Source organism: Rutidosis leptorrhynchoides, chromosome 5, assembly GCF_046630445.1.
Source record: "Rutidosis leptorrhynchoides isolate AG116_Rl617_1_P2 chromosome 5, CSIRO_AGI_Rlap_v1, whole genome shotgun sequence".
Classification (NCBI taxonomy): domain Eukaryota; kingdom Viridiplantae; phylum Streptophyta; class Magnoliopsida; order Asterales; family Asteraceae; genus Rutidosis; species Rutidosis leptorrhynchoides.
The window spans coordinates 20901984-20908974 of NC_092337.1; the positions used below are offsets into that span (position 1 = coordinate 20901984).

Consider the following 6991-nt stretch of genomic DNA (forward strand, 5'->3'; position numbering starts at 1 on the left):
TGCCGCGCCGCGGCCAGGCCTGTCGCGCCGCGACAATGGCCGTGGCCTGGTCCCAGGCCTGTTTCACTTGTTCAAGGCTTGGTCAATTTTCAAACAAACGCAAAACTCAAACCGTAAACAACTAGAAGACGTATCTTATACCGTTGGAAAGCTCTTTTGACAAAGAACACAACTAAACATGTTTCACCAAACAAAAACATCATTTATAATAGCCGAAAACTCATCAAGTGATCATTAAACGTTCATTTTTAAGGTTTCAAGTTCTTCAAATGCAATTTGAGTTTCGGGAAACCAATTCACACATATAATATGCCGTTTTGAAGGTAATGAAACATACATTACAACTAAACACTAATAATTAACATTCCATGGCATTCAAGCATCCAAAAATTCATGTCAAGAACTATCAAACCCTAGTCAAACATCTCAAAATCAATAATCATGTTTTTGGAGTTTCCTTAATCAACCTATACATCAAAACGAAGCTAATGATACTAGTAACACAATTAAAACATGAACTTTAACAATCAAACAACATTTAATCTTCCAAAATGCAAGATTAAGCAAACCCATTTCAAATGTTCAAACTAGTTACTCAAAACAACAAATCGAGCAAGTAAATCATATATTCATGCTAGACACGAGCCATAGATACTAACTAACACCATTTCAAATCAAAAACACGAATTTAGAGAAATCTAGAGTTTTAGAAATGTTACCCAAACGAGATGAAGTTGGTATCAAATTGTAGAGGATGAAGAGAGGATTCCAAATATGTAATTTGTTTTGTTGTAAGCCTCCTAGATCGAATTTAGATGATGAATGATTGAATTGGGTGTTTGTGTGTGTTCTTGCTAGAGAGAAAGAGAGAGGGATGGAGGTGATTGAATGGTGGTGTTTGGGGTGGACTAGTTGACCTAGTCAACTAGTTTGCCCCGTGTCAATTTTAGTCCCTCGAGTTTAGAAGCGGGTGCCGGATTTAACCGATCGAATATTTTTAAAACGCAAGTTAACGAGAGGTGTTATAATTAAATGACGGAATTATTATGAACGTTAGTCAACGGAAACTACGAATTTAAATAACGAAAGGTATTATTTTTAAAAAAAAAACGGGCGTTAAAATAATTTAACGGAAAAATGCGGGATGTTACATATATAAATTTTGAGTCCAAAAAAATTAAATATGTTGTAATAAATACAATTAACTAAATTAAATAAAATAAAAAATAGTAAAATAAAAAATTATATATTATTTATGAATATAAGGTTTATTAAATTTTTAAATATGTATACATTATGAATAACTTAACTCTTGATTTTTCATTAAGTATGAGTTACATTTTGCACTTATCATCATAGTAAAAAAATTTAAAATATAATCTACCCATACTAATAAATTTACAGACTTATAGATAAATTTATATTATCATAGTTAAAAAGTTTTAAAACTGATCTGCCCATTTTTAATAAATATATTTAACTATATAGACTTATAGATAGATTTATAACAACATTCATAGCATATTACTGTTTCATTAAATATGAATTACCTCTTGCATTTATCATCATAGTAAAAAAGTTAAAAATATAATCTACCCATACTAATAAATTTATAGACTTATAGATAAATTTATATTATCATAGTTAAAAAGTTTTATAACTAATCTACCCATTTTAATAAATGTATTTAAATATATAGACTTATAGACAGATTTATATCAACATTAATAGCATATTACCGCTTATAAATAAGTAATGAAGTAGATATCTAATATAATCCTATTCCTAAAGAATTGGTATAGGTGACTATTGTAGTTTATCATCTTTCATTATTAAGCTATTAGCATAATGAAAATGTAAAGAATAAAATAATACTATTATCTATGACATAATTTAAATTTGTTAAACGTTTATTAAGCTAATTAGTTTCTTTTATTTTTCATTTTATCAAATAAATAATCTTTAACCTTACATTTTTCCTATAATAAATACATAAGTTTCAAGTTTCAATCCTTTCAATTTTCTCATAATAAATATATAAGTTTTAATCTTTTCATTTTCTTATATTAAATAGCTAACTACTTTGATACATTGTTTTCTATGAATACCCATTTTAATTTGTGAATTACCCATTTTCATTTGATACATTGTTATCTATAAACGTTAGTTATTCATCATCATCGTCATCATGATTGATTTGTTCTTTCAATGTCAAACATTCGTCAATCACATGAACACTATATATATATATATATATATATATATATATATATATATATATATATATATATATATATATATATATGTTACGGTATGATTCTATTAAGATGTAATTGGTGTGAAAAGAATTTTTATCTTATTTTACGCAATTTTTACTTTGATAGTTGTTTAGAATTCACTTGAAGATGTACATTTGATTTGTGTGTAGTTTTACTAATATATGTATATATATGAGCGCGCTTTCTTTGATAGTTGTTTTATCTTTTTTGATAGTTGTCAACTCTTGACACTAACGATTCGATACATAAATTTTAAATATTGAAATTTGGAGCAAGTCGTGCAATGCACGGACATTGCCACTAGTTAATAAAAAGATTCAAAACCTACTAACTAATGGAATAACTTTAACATCTATGGTCTTTTTGTATCCAATTGCATTCTAGATTAAAATTATTTAAATCAATCACTCAAAGATACATGTACTATGTAGATCACATACTACGGAGTATATTTTTTAAATAATAGGTCAATGAAGAGTGGTTTATTGCACATGTACAATACAAGTTGTTACGAGTATTATTAACTGTAGAATTCAATCCTCAAAATAATATTTTAAGTTTATTTATTAAAAAATCAATTTTAAAAAAAAAAATCAATTTGATTGCCTTTAAAAAAATAATATAAAAATCAATGTGTTTGAAACTTACTACAAGTAGTAACTATCAAAAGGGTGATGGCTATGCCCTTTAGTCTTTATTTTACTAGCATGATTTTACTATGTATGCTACATTTTCATGTTTCATACATTTTCTATGACAAACTTGTACATACATACCTTTCTATTAATATTAACAGTGACAACCCGAAATAAATAAAACACGGACATAACGTCTGTAATTGGTGGGTCCCGCTCATGTGGATCGATATTGACCAATAATGTTACATTGAAAAAATTAAAGATTCAAGATATGCATACACTTTAGTTCTTTACCTACTCGCATGTGTTGTAAAATTTTATGACACTTTATGTTATCGGTTAGTTAGTACGTGACATTACATTAGCTTATTATTATAAATAATATATTCAATTTGTTTAAGTTTGTATTTCAAACATTGTTACTAAATTTCACTTATAGATAAAATTGCTTAAATTATTCCCGTGATATATTTTTTTCTCTTTTCATCCCTTCTATTTTATAATTGCACAAATAAATCTCAAAAACGTTAATTATTCTCAACTAGGTTGGTGGTCCGCGCTTCGCTGCGAGTTTTTAACCGATTGGCCAAGTTTTGTAGTCCAGTAGTAGTGGTCGATAGTGTAATATTATTCGATCGCGTCAGTGTTTATTTTCTTTTGCGCAATGTTAGCTATTTACATTACAATTATAAAAATAAAATCTGGAAGGGACAAAACCACTACTACCGTTGACAACATGTATCCACTTTGACTTTTAGTTGTCTGGAAGTGCACCCAAAATGTAGTTTCATTTATTAAATGTAGTTCCATGTACATAACCAATCTTCCTTTAGGTTGTAAGTTGTGATATGAGTTCATGCATCACTCCATAATATGAATTTACTCCATGCGAGTGGTTTTACTTTCCAAAACTTGAAGACCATCATATGAACTAAACTTTCATACGTCAATATACCTTCACTGAAACAAACATGCATTGCGAAACAATGGATCAAGCTTACTACATGTAACAAATTATGTAGAGTCTACAATACAACAACAATAACTCAATCCCATATGTGTGGGGTATGGGATATGTAGAGTCTACAATAGTACTTATCAATTGAACATTTCAAGTTACTATGTTGACATAGCTGATAGCCTATACACAATATTAGATAGTTGCAAGTTAAAGTTATCCAAAAAGTAGGCAACACAACTTAGTCTGATGCGTAACTTTTTAATACAATCTTACTGTGAATAGCTATAGCAGTAAGTCTTCTCACATTTACATCACCATAATCGAAATGTATTTTATAGAACATACCACTACATGTTGGATCTGAACAAAGGATGTACATCTTTTGCAGCTTGTATCCATAAACACATTACCAAAACCATAGCCTTTCAACTTAATGATAAAAATAAACAAAATTAAGATAAAATTAATTATGTTTAAAATATAACTAATTATATATATGCAACTAAAACCAATACCCATGTTAACCAAGTGATATTAGGAAGTCTTGTTAAATACTTACACGTCAATGGATTATGCAAATTCATCAATGCTCGGGTTCAAATAACAGTACATGGCCAGTGTTCTCGTCAGCTGCAACTTTCCTAAATTATAACCTGCAAAATCGTATATATCTAATAACGATAGTAAATGCATACATCAAAAAACAGTACGTAGCTAGTGTTCTTTATAAATGGCTTTAATAAACGCATACATAATCGTATACCACAATTATTAGTATCCTTTAATCAGTGAGCATAAAAACGTAAACACGCAAAGTAACTAAAACACAAAATGCCCAACAATGAACACATTAGTTACCTTAAAATAGCCACATGCTTGCAAACAACAGAAACCTAAACGCACAAACACGAACAAAGAAAGCATGTTAGTGTAGAGCGATAAAGCATGCTTATCCAATTTCAGAAAACGTTGGATATAAATAGGCAACTTCAAGATTTTGCTCTGTAAAGAATTGGATTTAGAGTAAATTAGATTCTGGAAAGGACTTGAAGTCGAGGAACCTGTAGATACAATAGAAACATTAGTGGCTACATTCGAGCTACCATTGGTGCTGAGTAAGTAGATATTCTGTATTCAAGACTTGTTTGCCTAAGAAGTAAAGGCAAACCTATGAAATGCGTATGAAGTTATATGTAAATAAATGGCAGAAGCAAAATATATGCATATGAACCCAAACCCACATATAAACAAACATGAGATATAAAATGTTACACATTCAAATAAACCTAACTAAGAAACGATAAACAGCAACTAACAATGTAAGAACAGTAAATACAAAATAACAAACGACATTTTTAAATAAACAACATTCGTAAATAAAACAACACTTTATTGTATGTCCTTAGTTTGCAAAAAGTCCATGATAAGTTATGTTGTCCGACAACCTATAAACAACTTATGTAGCAATTACAACCCAAACTCCTTTTAACAGTTTTAACACTCTGTACTATACCAGTAATTTTACAGGATTAAGCTAAAAATCAGGTCTTTCTATAAATTTCTGGATGTTTAATACTTGATAAGCTTTTCAACGATATAAGATACATCTTAATCGGAGTTACGGTCAATTTACTACGATTTTCCAAAGACAGTGGTAATTTCTGCCTAAAAAATGGGCTGCACAGGTGAACTGTTTCTGCTGTAAATCAGCTTTCAAAGGCTGACCAAAACCATTCTAAAACCAACTCTAAACATGTTCAAACTATATTTAATTTGTTTAGTAGTATTTATAGGCCTTTATAGCATTAGTGATGGGATTTTAAACAACTTTCAAGATCACAAATCAACATATCTCATTACTTTAAAGGCTTGGTTTATAATACTCATTTACAAAGTTTCGGTTTGTTTTGTGTGTTATGCTATCCTTATATAATAACTTAAATTAATAATACGGTGTCATTTAGTATTTAAACGACATGCTATAAAACGTAAAGCTACATTAAAGTACCTATTTTTTCCTACTCCGAGAAACCTTCAGGAATGATATGATAAGCGTTCAGGTCCTAAAATTAAGAAGTTCACAATCACATTTTCAAGAAACATCAAGCACATAAGTATCGGTCAAAATGGTTCTTTGCTATCAGTTGGTTTGGATTGAATAATTTTACCCACAAAGTTTTTGACCAAAGAAAGTTTGAAATAATAATTAATATATATGAAAAAAGACATGAAGAGCAAGTAATCTCACCCTGTCAAATGCCATTTTACATTGTGTTAATCTTGTCCCAACACGCAAGCCAAAGAGTCACCAGTTCTTCCTGTATTCATATGTCTGCTAGTACCATGTTTTATCAGGATTTAGAGAATCAGCAACCCTACCTTTGCAGGATAATAAAAATAATGAACAAACTAATTAGATCTTTCATCCAAACTAACAGACGTAGAAGACTAAAAAGCAAATGCAGATTTGAAGTACAATGGTAGATATGAGTACAACCTAAAAAAAGGAAACGCATACTTAATAGTAACTACCTATACATAAAGTCAAACGTATTTAATAAATTACCAAACAAAAGTAGCTCTAGCAGGCTGGCTGTTACTACATCAACAATTTAACAAATATTAGAAATCATCTTTTCATGCAAATAATGCGGATAGCAAAGGTTGAACTTAAAAACCCCATTTTAAATATAAGTAACAGTAACCAAAACCTTAATCAAAGTAACAAAATCGATCAGACTATTAATCAACTGATATATCGCATACTAATGCGTATTCAAAGATCAGTATTCTATAATTTAAAAGATTAAAACAGAAACAACAATAAACATATGGCATTCGATAATCACAAAACAATACATACTACAAAAAAGTTTTTTTAACTCAAATTAAAACACGTAACATTTCACCAGAATAAAATACTCAACACTATGAGCAGATAAACGGCAATTTATATATATATATAAATTGTTGAGTGTGAAGATTATAACAAAGAAATCTATATTGAAATTCAAGATCCCAATGGGATCTCACTACTCCAAGTGAGATATTTTATTTAGATGTGAGCACAAATCCTGATATCAATAAAGTAGCAGTGATCCAATGAGAGTGTT

General features: G+C 29.3%; 1 long non-coding RNA gene across 1 annotated transcript; it reads right to left on the reverse strand.

Annotated features, from left to right (window-relative positions):
- Positions 1 to 3908: 3908 nt before the first annotated feature.
- LOC139847791 (uncharacterized) lies at positions 3909 to 6582 on the reverse strand. Its single transcript, XR_011759683.1, has 4 exons — positions 6127 to 6582; positions 4737 to 5941; positions 4438 to 4531; positions 3909 to 4307 (listed from the first exon to the last, which is right to left on the reverse strand). It is a non-coding gene; the product is annotated as an uncharacterized lncRNA (long non-coding RNA).
- Between the last annotated feature and the right edge of the window lie 409 nt (positions 6583 to 6991).